General features: G+C 43.7%; 2 non-coding genes across 2 annotated transcripts; both read left to right on the top strand.

Moving 5' to 3' along the window:
* The first annotated feature begins 7,717 nt into the window (after positions 1–7,717).
* LOC144367823 (small nucleolar RNA SNORA70) lies at positions 7,718–7,846 on the top strand. Its single transcript, XR_013427317.1, has one exon. It is a non-coding gene; the product is annotated as a small nucleolar RNA SNORA70 (small nucleolar RNA).
* A 4,526-nt stretch (positions 7,847–12,372) lies between these two features.
* Positions 12,373–12,450, top strand: Trnas-cga (transfer RNA serine (anticodon CGA)). Its single transcript has one exon. It is a non-coding gene; the product is annotated as a tRNA-Ser (tRNA).
* Positions 12,451–18,756: the final 6,306 nt, after the last annotated feature.

The raw sequence follows: 18,756 nt of genomic DNA, 5'->3' as shown, positions 1-18,756 counted from the left end.
AAGAGCCGGCAGGCTTAGGTGCTTTAGCAAACAGCACAGCCTTTGATGCTCTGCTGAGGCCTGCTGGAGCTCCTGCCTGTGACTGGCCCAGGAACCGCTGTTGAGTGTTTGGGAATCTATGCATATAGCGATGCCCCCTAGAGCCCCAAAGCAAATAAAATGCTGGGCTCAGAGATGGCTGGCCCATAGCATTTGGTTAATCCTCACTACCCACTCAAGTCAGTTTCTTGCCCACCTGATATTTCCTTGCATAGGAGTCCCTTTCCCCATTAATCTTTTGTGGCTCTGAATATGCTCTTACTTCATGTTCTTGGTTTTTTTTTTTTTTTTTTTTTTTTTTTTGCATTTAACTCAGCATTTGAGTCAGGACTCACTCATCAAGTCCTAGCCAGCCAGGTGATTTGAGGCCTGCATCACCTCTCTGTGCTGCTGTTTCCTCATGCAGAAACAGGGATGGTGCTGATGCTGACTGCCTCATTTTGTGATTGTGTGGGACCTTCTGTCATTCAACACAGGTGTGCAGAGCACCTACTGGGCACTCCAGTGCAGGCCCTGGAGTGATGCTTTGCTGCAGCCTGCTGGATCTCCTGCCTGTGACTGGCAGGAACTGCTGGGCACAGTTAGCAACCCTGGAGTGGAGAACCAGCCCAGGGAAGGGAAATGTCAGCTCCAGCCTCTGGAGAGCCTGGGGAAGGGGAGAGGAAGGGACAGGTACTGTGGCCATGCTGTCATCCTAGCATCTGGGGAGGCTGAGGCAGGAGGATCACAAGTTTAGGGCCAGCCTGGCATCTTAACAAGACCTGTCTCAAAAAGGGTTGCAGATGGAGCTCAGGGGTAAAGCACCCCTGGATTCAATCCCCAGTATGGGGGGAAAAAAGAGAGATGATAAAAATGGAAAGAAAAGAGGGAAGAAGGGCAGGAGAGGGGAAAGGAGGGAGACAACCTCCCACCTTGAGGTAATCCTGTGCACAGAGCCCTGGAATCTTAAAGTCAGATACTTTTCAAGGAAGACGAGGAGTCATTGGAGGTAAATGCTGCTGTAAAATCAAACTAGTTGAGCAAAGAACACTGTCCCAGGGTTTGGGAGAAGCTGCTGGGTCACTGCTGGAGAGAGGGATGTGTCCAGACTACCCAGTGTGCTCCAGAACCCACCTTCCAGTAGAGGAAGAAATTGCAGCACTTGGCCTTGAGGAGGTCAGAGGCTCTGCAAATCCAGAGGGGTTCAGCAGGACCTGGCAGGCTGCTTCCACTTTCCTCAGCCCTCCAGTAAAATAAGTAGGAGGGCTGGGGAAAGAGCTCTTTTGGTAGAATGCTTGCCTCCAATGCACAAAGCCCTGGGTTCCATCCCCAACATCACACACACACACACCAAAAAAAGGAAAAGGGTGGATATGTTATTTTATTTAATATGCCAACATGGGTAGGCTATAGTAACCAGTTTTTGTTCAAATACCACCACTGTAGATGTTTCTATGAAGATGTTTTGAAGATGTGACTAACATTTAAAACCATAGACTTTGTTGTTGGTGTGTGGTGCTGGGGATTGAAACCAGGGTCTCACACATGCTAAGCAACTACTCTACCACTGACCTACACCTGTCCCATATCTGTAGACACTGAATAAAGCATATTTCCCTCTGTGATGTAGGAGGGGCATCCAATCCATTGAAGCCTTGAGAGCAAAGATTGGGGTCTCCCAAGAGGGAGCTCTGTCTGTAGTCAGCCTTCAGAGTCAGGCAGTAGCACTGATGCTCCCTGTGTCTCCTGCACATTTTAAAATTTGTTCTTTTTAGTTACAGACAGTAGAATGTATTTTGACATATACATACAGGGAATATAACTTTCCATTCTTGTGCTTAAACATGATGTGGAGTTACATTGGCCATGCATTCACATATGAACATAGAAAAGTTATGTCCATTAATTCTACTGTCTTTCCCATTCCCTTCCCTTCATTCGCCTTGGTTTAATCCACTAGACTTCTAGTCTCCCCTCCCCCTTATTGTGTATTAACATCTGCATTTCAGAGGGTTTTTTTCTTTTTCCTTCTGCCTGCACATCTTGGACTTGCAGACACCCACAATCTCATGGGCAATCCTTAAACTAATGCAGTCTCAATCTCTCTACTTTCCAATCCTCCTCCTCCCTTCATAGTCTATTCTGTTTCTTTGGAGAACCCTGACACACAAGGCCTTCAATTGACAGGGAAGAGAGAATGGAATTGGAGGAGCATGAAAGAGAAGGCTAGAGACTACATTTTGCAGAGAGTGGGGGTGAATGAACTGCAGCTGTGGAAATGATAAACCATGCCCAACATGGAAAGTGCACTACGTACAGGAAGATTGGATTTGCAACTTTTCTAACACCCAGTAAGTCATGGGAGGGCCACAATACATCTTGACATCTCCTCTGGGGAAGGGGGGCCAAGGTTGTCATTCTATAAATATGCTCATGGGTCAGTACAAATATAGGTGTGGAAAGAGGTGCAGTCTCGCCACCCCATCCCAGGCCAGCCATGTGGGCCTTCCCTCTGTGGAAGCAGTGCCCCCAGACCCCAGCCAGGGCCTGCATGGCCAGCAGTCCTGGTAGGTTTGTATGATCTCGGCAGCAGGGGAAGACTGCAGCCTAGATCCTGGGCACAGCAGAGGCTGTAGCTTGGTGGACTGTCCTGGGAATAGCAGCACTAGTTCTTACTGTGACTGTCACCCTCAGCCTTTCTGGAGGAAGGCACTAATCTAACTCCATTGTCCACAGGAGTGTGGCCTGTGGAAGGGCTCAGTGAGAAGCCAGTGGAAGGAAAGTTCACTTGTTATGTGGCTTGCATGCTGGCTCTCTCACAGAGGCTGCTAATTTTTGTTGTTTTCTTTGCTTATCTCCAGGCAGGCTGCCTTAGCTGGACTGTTCACAGCACCTCTGAAATGCCCACCTTTCCCCACAGAGTGAGGTGACACCTTGAAATCCCATTAGCTATGTGTTCAGGAAGAGGACAAGGACTTAAATATCAGCCTTCAGGAACTGTTCTTTTTGTTGTTGTTTGCTTATTCAAGTACTAGAGATTAAACCCAGTGCCACTCAACCACGGAGGAGCTGCAGCCCCAGGCCTTTTTATTTGTTTATTTTTGAGACAGGGTCTCCCTAAGTTGCTGAATTTGGCCTGGAAGTCACCATGTTCCTGCCTCAGCCCCCCATGTTGCTGGGACTATAGATGTATACCGCTGCACCCAGCTTGGGTCACCTGTGGCCACTCTGCACCCCCGCCCTCATATCTAGCTTGTTTCAATTGAAATGAAATTTGAAGCCTCAATCTCTCTCACATTGGTTTTCTCCCCTGTGTTCCCTGTGAGAATGGATGACACGTTCTGATTCCATCTCAGAGCACAGACTGGTCCTAGATTCCAGTCTAACATGCACCCCAACTTCGCCTCCCAGGTCCCACCCCAGGGTCCCTCACCTTGGGATATGGTATTTCCATGAGTACCTCCTGCCTGTGGTTTTCATCCATTCAGCCTGCTCATTCAGCAGTTTGCCACAGGACTGTGCTGTTTTCCATCTGACAAAGAGAGTCTCATGTCTATGAGTTTGGCCTGGAACTCACTTGCTTTCTGAGTCATTTGGTGGTGGGAGATGGTGGATTCATTTCTCTGTTCATAACTGTTGCTATAACACCTGGCTCATATGGATAACACCGAACTAGAGATCATTAAGATCCTTCCTTATCCATTAGATCTGCATACCTACCATATTTTCTAACGTTTGGCATCTCTTATTTCAGTTTATCTGTTGCCCTTTCTGCTGCTGAACACTGTCATATTTAATTATAGGTGTCACTTTTTTTTTTTTTTGCTGAGATTAAACCCAGGGCCTCATGCATGCTGGGCAATTGCTGTATCACTGAGCTATATCCAGCCTTTTTTATTTTATTATGAGATAGAGTCTCACTAAGTTGCCCACTCTGACCTTGTACTTGTATTCCTCCTGCCTCCCCAGTAGCTGGGGTTAAAGGTGGGTGCTACTGCAGCTGGCTCTAGGTGTCCACTGGACTGGGCTAAGGGACACACAGATACCTGGAAAAACACTTTTTTTCTGGCTGGGTGCAGTGGCACACGCCTGTAATCCCAGTGGCTCAGGGGTCTGAGACAGGAGGACTTCAAGTTCAAGGCCAGCCTCAGCAACAAGGAGGTGCTAAGCAACTCAGTGAGAACCTGTCTCTAAATAAAATACAAAAAGGGGCTGGGAATGTGGCTCAGTGGTTGAGATCAAATGCCCCTAGGTAACTGACCCCACCACCCCACCAGCACCCAAAAAACAAAACAAAATTAAAAAAAACTCACTTTTTCTACGTGTGTCCATCAGGTGTTTCCTGAGGAGATTGGCATCTGTGGCAGGAGACTGAGCAGTGAAGATCTGCTCTCACCAGGACAGATGTTGTTCGGCCCGGGGCTGCTAACCCTGTGAACACACTGTTAACAGTGAGCCCCAGTGCACTGCTTACTGATCACTGGGAAAGAACTTGGAGGATGCAAGGAAACATTTTGGACATTTTTTAAAAATTTTTTAATATTTATTTTTCAGTTCTCGTCGGACACAACATCTTTGTTTGTATGTGGTGCTGAGGATCGAACCCAGGCTGCACACATGTCAGGCGAGCGCGCTACTGCTTGAGCCACATCCCCAGCCCCATTTTGGACATTTTTGTTTGTATGTTTTTGCACTGGGGATTGAACCCAGGGGCACTCAACCACGGAGCCATATTCCCAGCCCTTTTTTGCATTTTATTCAGAGACTTGAGTCTTTCACAGTACCTTGTTGTTGCTGAGCCTGGCTTTGAACTTGGGATCCTTCTGCCTCAGCCTCCCTATTGCTGAAATTACAGATGTGTGCCACCATGCTGTCCTTATCACATTCTTTAGAGACCTTCTTATCTAACTGCAAATTTTCCTAGGCAGGGATGAATAGTGGTCATTATCAATCTCTGAAAGTTCAGCTAGAGTAAAAAGGCAAGTGAAGCTGAGTGTGGTGGCTAAGAGGCTGACTCAGGAGGATGCTAAACTCAAGGCTAGCCTCAGCAGTTTAGTGAGATCCTGCCTCAAAATACAAAAAGGGCTGTGGATGTGGCTCAGTGGTAAAGAAAAAGGCAAATGATGGGGGAATTCCTGTCTCCTCCTGAGCTAGAACATTCACCTTCTGATTGTGGACTTTGGAGCTCCAAGACTTTAGGCCTTTGGACTCTGGCCTTATACTAGTGGCTTCCCCAATCTCTCGAGCTTTGGACCTCAAGATGAGTTTAGCACTGGCTTTCCCAGTCCCACAGATGCAGGCAGCATGTGGTGGGACTTCTCGGCAGCCTGAGCACCTAAACCAATTCCCAGAATTTCCTCATAGCTATATCTATCCATATTCATGTCTACACCTTGTCTATCACATTCTAATTGTTTCTCTGCAGAGCCAGAAATAATAACGGTGGTGTTTTTTCCCTCATTATGAGGCATTCTGAATTGCATCTAAGTCCTCCGGTATTCCGAGTAATTTGCTTAATCGTTTGAACACAGGTAATCTGTCCCAGGAGTCCCTGACACTGACTCACTACTGATTCTTGTAATTTTGTGGTGTCCTCCACTCTCATTTCCTCTGACCCGATTTGTAGCATGTGCAAAAAGCATTGGTGAGGAGAGTCTCAATGATGGGTAGAACCATGTCACTTACCAAGATATATTTAAATTATAACTTAGGGTTTCTGTGACCGTGACCTTAATGAAAAGCTCAATCGTCATCCTCGACACCAATCCAAAAAGGAAGACAAGGTCTTGAGGAAAAAAAAAAAAAAGATTTGTTGCTTTGCTAGCAAAGGAGAAACACAGGGGACTCCTGTTGTAAAGGCTGAGATTAGGGAAGAAAGATTAGGAAGAAGTTAGGGAAATGAAGATCAGGAAGTATAGGGAATAGAAGATTGGGGAAAAGAAAAAAAAACATGCAAATTTCAAAGCCACAAGGGATATAGTCAAACCATCAAGTGAACCCCTGTTACTATTCCTCAATATCAATTTCTACATTCTATTTCTATGGAAAGTGGGCAACAAAGTCTCCAAGCTACTTCCTGCTGAAAGGGGGTAAGGTTGGGCGATGGGTGGCTGACAGTCTCTAAAAGCTGGAGAAGGCAACAGAGGACTCTTTCCTACAGGCTTCAGAGGGAGTATGGTCCTTGTCATGATGGGCAAAGATGTGACATATTTAGTCAAGGTGAGAAATAAAGAATGTCCACTGCTAATGCTCTTTTCAATGCTTTATTCACTCAGCTCACTCAATACAATTTCACTCTATAGGTTCTTAATCAAGAAATGACAGTGCTTAAAGCTAGGCATTGCAAATATGATAATTCAGACTGATAAAAGCACTAAACACAACATTCTAAGTTAACTCTAAGCACTTTAAACACAATCATGACAGACCTAATACAGACATTCCCTCTGCATGCTAAGCTTAAGTGAAAATTTAAAGTCTTAAGTCTCAGGTCTCAAGTCCAGCAGATCCACATTCACTCAGACCACAGTGACCAGGTCAGGAACCTATGACTCTTCTCCTGGGGTGGAGTTGAAGGCTGGCTGAGGAGATGGTTGTAAGGAGAAGTTACCTTTCTCACCAGGGTCAGGAGGCTGCTGTAGAGTTGGAAAGCAGTGAGAAGGATGCAGAGGATCAGGCAGATGATAAGAGCTGGGTGTCAGTCCAGGTCCTCATCAGGCTCTCAGGCTTGTGGGCATCAGTTCCCACTGGCTGAATGTCTGTCCTTTTGCTCTATTATTTATATAGAATTTGGGGGCTTGTGCATCCCTTTTGGCCCCTATCAGCTGTTACCAGTTTTGTTAGTGACATCTTAGAGAGGACATATGGTCTGGTGGATTCCACCGTGATATTACCCTTCTAGCTCTTATCAGGGATAAGGCAAATGACATGTTTATATCAAGTGAGTTCACTGGCTCTTATCAGGGTTGTGGAAAGTGATTTGTTTTATTAGGCTATGCCTAATGACATATTGGAGGGCCCTGTTGGCTTGCCTGGTAAGACTTCAGGTTTATTTTAAAATGGAGTTGCTTAGACTAAGGCCAACCTTACAGTCCTGCAAATACCTTGGTTCAAATACCAGAACCCTGAGAAAGTAAATTATTACTGTCTACACTTCATGGTTTCTGGCGATTTGTTATGTAGCCCTAAGAAACTAACCCTTGCAGCCAGGTATGAAGACACATGTCTATAATCCCAGCTACTTAGGAGGTGAGGCAATAGGATCAAAAGTTTGAGGCAACTTAATGAGACAATAAACAAATTATGAGATCCTGTCTCACATTGAAAAATAACAAGAAAGGGGGCTGGGGTTGTGGCTCAGAGGTAGAGTGCTTGCCTAGCATGTGTGAGGCACTGGGTTCAATCCTCAGCACCATATAAAAAGATAAAATAAAGACAATGTGCCCACCTATAACTAAAAAAATAAATATTCTTAAAAAATTACAAGAGGGCTGGGGATGTGGCTCAAGTGGTAGCACGCTCGTCTGTCATGCGTGTGGCCCGGGTTCGATCCTCAGCACCACATACAAACAAAGATGTTGTGCCTGCCGAAAAAAAAAATAAAGATTAAAAAATTATCTTCTAAAAAAAAAAAATTACAAGAAAGTCAGGCATGGTGTGCACGCCTATGGTCCCAGAGACAAGATGACTTGGGAAGGGTCTGCAGCTAGTTAAGTCAACCAGGTTCCTTTACCTGGAGGTCCCAGGGTACAATGGCTGCAAAGGGCAGTACTCTGGTAGAGTATGCATGTTTCTTTATGGGTGGTCTTAAGGGACTTGGGAGTGAGCAAAATAGACAAGCAGTTACAGAACTTTAATCAGCTTGGCCTTACTAGGAAGACTCAGTATCTCAGCCTCACCTTGGGATGCTGATGGGAGCTTTAGGTTGAGGTACATGGTGGCCTGGGGCAGGGACAGGGGCTCTGTGGAGCAGTCAGTTCTGGTTCTGAGAAGTGGCTCTGGAGAGGTCCTTAGCACTTGAGGGAGCACTTCCCAAATTTCCAGTTGTGGCTCAGGAGGTCTGTCTGTCGGACATGTGGTTCTGGAAGTCTCTAGGTACTCACAGGAGCTGAAACAGGATGCTGGAATGTCCTGAAAATCTGGCCTCAGTCTTGAAGGAGTGATACAGTTACATGTCCCGTCTGGCAGGACACATCAACGTGGGCAGCGAACCTAGATGGGGAGGAATGAAGGGACAAGAGACACGAAAGGTGACAGCAAGACAAAAGTTCTGATCAAGCTGCAAACTTTTATTGTTCACACAGGGGTATTTATATGCTGGGGATGGGGAAGGTCTCCAATCAGCAATTGCTGGATGTGGGTGGTAAAACTGCCAGCTGCAAGATGTCTGATGATACTGATAACCGCAGGATGTTCCAGGGAGATAGGTAGCTGCAGGATGTCTCCCAGGCAGGATGTTTCCCAGGGGGCTGTCAGGCTAATCTTTGAAGGAGAATTTCCTTCTAGTCCCCGACACCCACATGTTGAAGACTGAACATTAGAGAAGCAGCCAAGGCAAACACAAAACAGGTTTTATCTAAAAAGGGGTAACCTAGAGTTCTCCCAGGAGGGAGAAGGGGGGCCATCGCTGGTATCCTGGATCCCCCAAAGCAGGTGTTCTGCCCTTTTTATATGCCCTAGGCTTCCTCTGTTCTCCTGCCTCTTCCCCTTATCTTTCTCCTTCCTGCACATGTGACTAGGGGTGGGATAGCCCAAAGGTGGGACACAGGTGGGCTGAAGAGGGAAGGGCAGGATAGTGCAGCCTAGGACACATTAACAACCTTATAGCTCCCTGTAGGGAGGGGCAATTCCTGGGACAGGTTACCTAGGCAACAGGTTGGAGCAGGGGCAGGTTCTTGATAAGGGTGGAGGAAGGGCTCTGAAGGAATTAACATTTCAATCCCTCTGGACAGCCTCCAGCTTCCCAGACTCACTCAAAATTGGCCTCCTTGATCGGACCTGACTCAATTTTCCTCTCTACACCAACTGCTTGTCTAATTCTGGCTTCAGGGGGACAGGGTAGTTTAGGTACATTTAGGACCAATAAACCTCGTAGTACTAGTTTCTCAATGAACACTCCTTAAATGAGTCATATGTCCTTTGCAGAGCTGAGCAGGGGAATGAAGGGGACAAGTACAAAGGAGGCAGAGGTATCGAGAGCTTTATCCTGTGTCATGTTACTCATAGGACTCCCGCAGGCTTCAGAGATCAATGCTTTTAGCAAAAATATTATAACTGTTAACAGTTTTACTAATGACAGGCTGTCCTAATACTGACATCTTCTGTCCCTTTATTTATTTATTTATTTTTGTCTCTCTGAATGTGTCAGATCTGTAGAAAAACCCAAAGGTGACTGGCATGGCTGAGGCCCCTGGCAGGCCTGGGACTGAAAAACCAGCCTCTACCTCAGAGCAAAGCCTGTCCAAGGAACTGACATGACTTTTGTCCTTGGAAAGACCCACAGAGCACTCCTAGGCACATTCCCACCCTGCTAAGTTGTTTATCTACAAATAACAGGAGAGGTCTGCTGTAGCAGGTGTCCCTGACTCAGTCAGGTTAGGTGGGGACCCATAGCAATCCCCTAGCAACCTCAAATCAGCATGAGACAGGGAAAATACCTGGATTGCCAAATGACCCCCAAGTAGTTTATGGTGGTTGATAACATGTTGGGAAACCATGTAGTTTAGCATGTAGTAGTTGATAACATGTTGGGAAACCATGTAGTATACCCCTCATAGCTTAAACCAATCAGTTCAAAGGAATCCCTCTATTGTACTAACAAATCACCCCTACCCAACTTGTTCCAGCCAGTGAATGTGCTAATCAATGTTAAGAGTTGTTTGACATTCCCGAGATATGGAATGATTTGCTGTGTGATGTTGTGACACATAGAGTATCCCCCAAAAATCTATAAAATCTCACTGAACAAAGGACCAGGACTCACTCCCTGGGACCACTGCATTGGAAATGGTTGTGAGTCCAGGCTCGAGCTTGCAATAAAGACTCTTGTGTGATTGCATCGGATTCGGCTCCTGGAGGTCTATTGGGGTCCTACGAATCTGGTATAACATGGACTGGAGTGTCCATCTAAGCTGTGGGCCTCACTCAGTGTGGAACAGCATCCACTCAGCTTTTTTTTTTTTTCTTATATTTATTTTTTAGTTCTTAGTGGACACAACATGTTTGTTTGTATGTGGTGCTGAGGATCGAACCCGGGCCGCACGAATGCCAGGCAAGCACACTACCGCTTGAGCCACATCCTCAGCCCCTTCACTCAGCTTTAACCCCCTCTTTCTTTTATGTCTAGGAGAACTGGGACCCTCTGTGCCCAGTGGGTGTGCTAATTCTAACTGGGTAGAATCCCCTCCAGCTGACCATCTCCCATTGGCTGAATAAACTCTTTCTCCTCCTTCTGGGAGCTCCCCCATCTTTCCTTTTAAATAGACAATTCTCACTGGCATAATTTGTTTAAATTTTTTTAATTTTAATTTTTAAAATTTGCTGCTTCTGCCTAGTGACCAGCCACCGGAGATACTGAGGCAGAAGAATCTCAGAGGCCAGCCAGCCTGAGCAAATTAGAAAAACCATGTCTTTAAAAAAATAAGTTAATTAATTAAAGGACTGTGTTCCCAATCCTGGGGAGGCTGAAGCTGGGGGATGGTTACCAAAAGCTTGGTCCTCATCCCCAATGCCCATCTGATAAAGAGGACATGGTTTTGAGAATAAGGACAACTTTTTATTGCTCTCCTAACAAAAAAAGAGGCACAAGGGACTCCTGTCCCTGAGGCTGTGATTCTGCCCATCAGGGGAAATAGGGGGCTTTTTTTAAATTAAAATATTTTTTTAGTTATTTATGGACCTTTATTTTATTCATTTATTTATATGTGGTGCTGAGAATCGAACCCAGTGCCTCAAGCATACTAGGCAAGTGCTCTACCTCTGAGCCACAACTCCAGCCCCAATAGGGGGCTTTTTAAAAAAATTAAATAAATTTATTTCAAACTGATAATGCAAACATAAAGTTGTACATTTTGATGGGGGTACAATGATTTTCTTTCCCCCCACTTTCTTTTTAAAGCAATCACACAAGAGTCCCATATAGATTTCTCCAGCCTCAAACAATTTTTTTTTTAAAGAGGTGATTCAAAGGATACATTCCAGATGTTCCACGTCTGAAGAGGTAATTCATTTGTTAATTTGAGAGAGAGTAATTTCTGGGAACTTTTGCATCAGCAAGTCTGAATCTCTTAGTTCCCCTGGTGGGTGAGTGCTCAAGGATGGATAACACTGGTAGGATGGGAAGAAAGTAAACCTCTTTCCCCAAACCTGCAGATTAGGGAGGGGAGAGAATAGGAAGGGGCTGGGAGAGAGGAAGAGAAAGAAACACCTTCTTAAAAAAAATAAGTCACAATGGCAGAGCAGCAAGGGTTGTATTCACAGCATAAAGTGGACCACTGCTACAGGAAAGAGCACAATCCCAGGCCAGCCTCAGCCATTTAATGAGACCCTCAGCAACTTTGCCAGACCCATTCTCAAAATAAAAAATAAAATGAAATGCAGTGGTAAAATCCCCTTGGTTCAATCTCCCTCCTCCAACCAGATGCACAGTGGGAAGCCCTCTGGCTCTTGCAGCCCCTGGTAAGGCAGACCCCAGTCCTGGCCAACCATGGTGGTAGTGGTGGTGGGCAGGGGCAGGTGGCCTCCACCCTCATGCACAGAATTGCTGGGATTGGCCTGGAGGCGGAAATTTTAATTACCCCAAGGGCATTTGGATTAGTAATTACCAGAAAGTCATCTTCCAATTTCTAAGGCAGAATTATTATATTAATTTTGTACTGGGAATTAAATCCAAGGGTGCTTTACCACTGAGTACTTGTCCAGTCTTACTAAATTGCCAAGGCTGGCCTTGAATGGATTCTCTGGTCGCAGCATCTCAGTCCACCACATTGCAAGGGTGTGTCACAGGGTTGCCCTAGGGCAGAATTGCTTAAAACAAAGCAGCTGGACTGCAGCTCAGGGCTTGCTCAGTAGGCAGGGAAACTCTGGATTCCAGCCTCAGTACAGTCAGGAATAAGGAAACAAAAAGGAATTAGCATATTTATGTCACTCAATTTTTTGGAGACTTTGTTGATTATAGAAATTAAAAAGATTGAGTCCAGCACAATGGCGGACTCCTGTAATCCCAGAGGCTTGGGAGGCTGAGACAGGAGGATTGTGAGTTGAAAGCTAGCCTCAGCAAAAGCGAGGTGCTAAGCAACCCAGTGAAACCCTGCCTCTAAAAACAAACAAAAAATAAAACAAACAACAACAAAAATAGGTGTGGGGATATAGCTCAGTTGGTAGAGTGCTTGCCTCGAATGCACAAGGTCCTGGGTTCAATCCCCAGCAGTACCAAAAAAAAAAAAAAATATATATATATATATATATATAGTTGAGGATTGAAGGACACTCGCAGAGTCCACGCAAAGTCCAAAGACCACACCATACAAGAGATTTATTGTCAGAGCATGGAGCCAACTGACAAGGCTGTCCCTCAGAGGAGAGCAGCAGCCTGTGGGCACTCACAGACAGCTCTATAGCCTGAAAGAGGAATTTCACAACCAAGCTTAGGGGTTATGACACAGGCTGGGTGGGGTTGACCGTCTAGCAGGCAGGTGTTCTTATGGGAGGCTAAGCAGCATTGCCTCAGGATCTGTAGATAAAATGACTCCTAAATCTAAACCTAGCAGTCTCTAGATAAAAATGGCTCCCAACCTAAAATGGCAGATCTAAAGCCAATGTTGATCTGATGCCAATATTCCTCCCTTTTTGTTTTTATAGATACCTAGGGTGGGGATGATAAACTTTCTCCTGTAGCTTCTTTTTGCTAATTAGGAGTGAAGAATCTCATTCCTGTAAAAGGGGTCAGGGAGGGTTTTAGGTTAGGGCAGAGTCTCTGGAGCCAGAGGAGTTGGTCATGAGTCATAGGTCTCCATCTTGGGCATCAGGGGCTGGTAGTCTTAAAGAAGTGATTGATTGACTGGTTTGTGAATTTGTGTATCTGATCTTGCAGGAACTTCTATGGGCAAATTAACAGACATAGTCCTATTAGGAGAAACATAAAGAGGACTAACAGGGATCCTGCGAGGGGGAGGACCAAGGCTACATTTGACTGAACATTCCCTATGGAGCCTGTTGGCCTCATTGCTACCTCCTCTTTTCTAGCTGTTCTTGTAGTTGTTTGAACTTGTCCTTCACTACCCCTGACTGGTTGACAGAAAAACAACACTCCTCCTATAGGTACAGACAGAATCCACCTTTCTCTGCTGTTAATAGGTCCAGTCCACAGCAGTTTTGTAGGACCACAGAGGCTAAAGAGTCCAGTTGATTCTGGAGGGTTAGTATAGACTTGACTACCTGTTGGATGTCCCCTATTAGCTGATTGGAGAGCTGATGAAAATAGGTAATGGTGTGGTTATTCCTGCCCTTCCTGTGGCTAGTCCTGCCATAAATGAGGAGGGGGGGGCTACTAGGGGAACGAATTCCATAGCCCATTTGTGTTGAGGGCTCATATGAGTAGGGGCTTTCCAGTGAGCTGTTTAGGCCTAGAAGACCTGCTGTTAAATGACAGAAGCCCATAATCTCTTGCCAGAAGGTGTGAGGGCCAAGAAGTTGTCCCCATAACAAGATTGAGTGGATCTTTTATTTCATTTATTTATTCATATGCAGTGCTGAGGATCAAACCCCAGGGTTCACACATGCCAGGCAAGTGCTTCACCACTGAGCCGCAACTCCAGCCCTGGGAATATAATCTTTAACACAGCCAGAGTTATCAGGAACGTAAACACACTTAACCTTTAATGCCACAGATGTCTGTGAAAGGAGAGTGATTCACCTGAGATAGAGATTCAACCAAGAGATTTATTGGGGGGCTGCCAGAGGGGAAGAAAAGGAGAGGAGTAGGGCAGAGAGAGAAGAGGAAGAGGGCAGAGAGAGAGAGAGAGAGAAAGAGAAAGAGCATGGGGCTGGGGATGTGGCTCAAGCGGTAGCGCGATCCTCTGGCATGCGTGTGGCCCGGGTTCGATTCTCAGCACCACATACAAACAAAGATGTTGTGTCCACCGAGAACTAAAAAATAAATATTAAAATTCTCTCTCTCTCTTTCTCTCTCTCCCTCTCTCACTCTCTCTTTAAAAAAAAAAAAAGAGAAAGAGCAGAGAGGAGAGAAAGAAGAGGAAGAGGGCAGAGAGTGTGAGCTTACAAGCTTCGTCTTAAGAAAGGTTGTGTAGGCGACATGGAGGGTAAAGTGACTGGCAAGGTGACTCAGGAACAGTGAGTAGACACTGTGTCCAGTGGCAGTTTCTCTTGATCCTTATTAGGCTTTCTTGCCTAAGAATCTCTCTTTTGTAGCCTCCAGTCTTACTTATTCTTGAGGGCTAACACAAGTGTACATCTTAAGTTATACTTAACAATCATTATTATTATTATTTTAAATGCCCAGGTATGACTGTGTTTTGGTTTGACTGTTTTTGGTAGGTGTTTAAGATCAAGCTGGACAAAATGGACTTTGTTTCTATGTATTGTTAAGAGTCAGCCAAGTACTCATAGGGGTCGCTCATGGGGGGGGGGACTTGAGAGCAGCTTCTTAGTTCTGCTAGTGCCATTTGCACTAGGATGGGTCCAGGTCTTGCTTGACCATGTGGCTTCCCTTGGAAGCATCAGGGATGTCTCCTGTCTCCAATGACCCTCCTATTCACAGCAAGTGCACTGATTGGCTTTCTGTTCTCCAGTGGTCTCATTAATTTCTCTGATCAGGAGGTTATGTGGCCCAGAGTTGCAAAGCTCTTTAGAGAAGTTCCCTGTTCCCTGAATTCAGACTGACTCAGAGAGCCAGAGCCAAATATTGGCTTTCTTGGCCCTTTTAATTTAACTTTAATTTTAAATATTGATCTTAAATATCTAGCAAATCAGTCTCACTAGTCTTAAATTAAAAATACTAGGCTTTAACTTTAATGTCTATAACCCTACAGTCATTTATCCTTTTTATTAATTGGAGTCTGTATGTTCTTATCTGTCCTGTAGGTGATGGCTTATTATCTTAAATTAACCCAGGTTGTGTGTTCTTAAAGCAGTACCTCTGCAAAACATTAACAGGCAATCTGGAGGCCATTTATAAGGAAAATACAAAATAAAATTAACAAGAATAAAAACATATTTAGTTTTGTTAGGGTCCGGCGGAGCGTCGGAGAAAGAGACCACACACAAGAGACTGACTTCATGCAATTGGCAAAAGGGAGTTTATTGGGGATCCATTCCAGCGCACTGGGACTCTGTGCTCACTCAAGACGGGAGAGCAGCCCAGAGCCCAGAGCAGAGTTCCAGCGGAGCTTAAGTAAACTTTTTGGAGAGGATGGGGGGCTTTGCATACATCAGAACAAATCATCATGAGGCGCGGGAAAATTGAACAACATCTCTGAGACCACATTAGTACATTCATTGGTGGGAACAGATTGGACAGGGGTGATTGGTGCTCCTAAGTGGGGTACACATTCAAACTGATTGGTTTAGGTCCTGCAATGCCTATGTGCCAAGCAACTCGGAACCCTTAGCTATTAAACAACCAGAAAGTCAGTGGAAATATTTACTGGGCAGTTCCAGTATTGTCCTAACAGCTACAGGGATTACAGGTTTTGGGGGTAGCAGAGGGACTCTAACAATACCCAGTCTTTTACTTTTTAACCCAATTCCTGCACTTTGGAAACTTTAGGATGCTTGGTCTTTTACACTTTAACTCAGGCTCTGCGGCTTAGAATCAGCTTGGAAATTTTACCTTTACAGTTTATGTAATAACTATCTTAAATTCTGACTTAGTTATATATTATACCCCTTGTTTGAGATTCTTCTAATCTTAACAAAAAATTAATCTTTTGAACACAACTCTAAATGAGCTGAAGTCTGGCCTACATTGGAGTCATTCTGACATGTAGTAAAATGGGAGGCAGAGCCTTACCTCAGGTAAGGTGGGGCTCTTCAGAAATCTGTATAAATCTTAAGTGTTCTAGATTTGAACCTGATCTTTGCTTCTTAAATATTATTTTACAAAGTTGACATATATCATTGCTTGAGGTCATATGAATATTAGTTAATACAATATGATATTACATTTAAAAGATGAATTAAAGAAAGGCTGAGAGCTTTTAACCTTTAGTGGAAAAGGAGCAAAATACTTGTGTTTTACTATATTAACCTTTACATAGATTAGGCTCACATTAACTTAAAAACACATATAAATTTTATCCCAGTGTAAAAAGTAACATAAAACTTTTTGTTAATGTTATTGATAACAGGTCCAGTTATAGAGCATTAAATAATATAAATAAATCTCCAATATGTTATTCTTATAAGCCTAAAATTACCATACAACTTTATTTTGGAGAACACCATCTTGATATAATGCCCTTTTAAAGCTTCTATCTTAAAGAACTTGTATACCTGGAAAATATGAACACATTTAATATACAAAGAAGAGTAGTAGTGAAAAACCAGCCTCTACCTCAGAACAAAGCCTGTCCAAGGCAGGGGGCATGACCCTTGTCCTTGGAAAGACCCACAGAGCACTCCTAGGCACATATCCACCCTGCTGAGTTGTTTATCTACAAATAACTGGAGAGATCTGCTGTGCCAGGTGTCCCTGACTCAGTCAGGCTAGGTGAGGACCCATAGCAACCCCCTAGCATGAGATAGGGAAAATACCTGGGATGCCAGATGACCCCTCAGTAGTTTATGGTGGATGATAACATGTTGGGAAATCATGTAGTTCAGCATGTACTCCCCTCATGGCTTAAACCAATCAGTTCAAATAAATCCCCCTATTGTACTAACCAATCATCCTTACCCAACTTGTTCCCACCAGTGAATGTGCTAATCATGTTTTAAGTTGTTTTATGATCTTCTTGCAGTGTGTGATGATTTGCTAAGAGATGCTATGATGTATGTGAAGTCCCTGCCTTCCCCAAAGAGTGTATAAAATTGCTGCAAACCCTGGGCTTGGGGCTCTCAGCATCACCAGTTGCTGTGTGTGTGTGGAGGACCCAGGTAGCTTGCAATAAATACCTCTTTGCTGTTTACATTGATCTTGGTCTCGGGTGATCTTTTGGGGGTCCCAAATTTGAGCATAACAGTAGCACCACAATTAAATTGATGTTTTTATATTAATGAAGTTTAGCTCTTAAAGAAATAACATTACAATATTGCAAAATAACAGTTGTTGTTTAAACACAGTTGTATAATCCTTAATTCCTTCAAGATTGCAAGCTTAAAAATCTTAATAAACACAATGTTATGTTTTAAGAATTCTTGTTCTTAACTTTGGTTTATATCATTGACCATAGGGAAAAATACCTTACATATATAACCAACTTACACAGACCTTCTTTATCACTTACTTAAACCCTCTTTTTTACTTAATCACATAGACATTTTTATCCAGAAAACTTTTTTCCCCTTTTATTAAATATGGTTTCCATACCTAGAACCTTCTAATTTCTCTTTCCTACCTGTTAACCCTTTTTTAATTCACATTTTGAAATAATCCTTGTAAATTTCTGAATTTAGTCAGATTATTCCATTTTAATAAGAAATATTTTGTTATTTACAGTACACAGTTAATCACATCTATTTATCTAAACTTGTTTTCAGTGATGACAAAGCAACTTTAACTACCCCCCCCTTTTTAAATTTACCAATTTATGAAAACATCAATGTTACCCTATGGAATTCAAGGAGTTAAGAGTACCTGAAGGTATATTTAACAATTAGCATTTTAACCTTGTAAATTAATCAGATGTCTAAGAAACACATTGATGAGTAATCCCATGTCAAATGTACTTTACTTATTTTTACCAAGATATCACATAAGTGTATTGAACAGTATTAACCACTTCTTCTTTGTTGAAGAAAAGTCCTAGAACCATGGGATATTAGACATTTTACAGACATCAACATTTTCTTAGTTCTTTGACCACCTAGAGACTTGTGAATTAAGTAAGAAATCTTTACTTTTGTTTTTTTTTACCCAATCTAAATTGAACAATTTTAAATCACATGAAATAAGGGTATTTGGATCCATTTTTAATTTATGAGCACTCATTATCTGCCAATCTTGATATTCTGTACATGATATATGGACACACACACACATGGACAGACAACACACAATACCAGTGTGCACACATAACACAATAGCAAAGGCCTTGTAGCTTTTTTGTAATGCCAGATTTGTGGGACCCCAGTAGACCTCCAGGAGCTGAATCTGATGCAATCACACAAGAGTCTTTATTGCAAGCTCGAGCCTGGAATCACAACTATTTCCAATGCAGTGGTCCTGAGGAGCGAGTCTTGACCCTTAATTCAGTGAGGATTTATAGGTTTTTTGGGGATACTCTATGCATCACAACATCACACAGCAAATCACTTCACACTGCAGGGGAAACCAAACCACAACTCTTAACATTGAGTAGCATTGGCAGGAACAAGTCCGGTAAGGGTGATTGGTCAGTTCAAGTGGTGGATACATTTTTTTTTTTTTTAAAGAGAGAGTGAGAGAAGAAATGGAGAAAGAGAGAGAATTTTAATATTTATTTTTTAGTTTTCGGCGGACACAACATCTTTGTTTGTATGTGGTGCTGAGGATCGAACCCGGGCCGCACACATACCAGGTGA

Source organism: Ictidomys tridecemlineatus, chromosome 1, assembly GCF_052094955.1.
Source record: "Ictidomys tridecemlineatus isolate mIctTri1 chromosome 1, mIctTri1.hap1, whole genome shotgun sequence".
Lineage (NCBI taxonomy): Eukaryota > Metazoa > Chordata > Mammalia > Rodentia > Sciuridae > Ictidomys > Ictidomys tridecemlineatus.
Note: the sequence above shows the minus strand (reverse complement) of the source record. Positions and strands in the feature narration are given on the sequence as shown.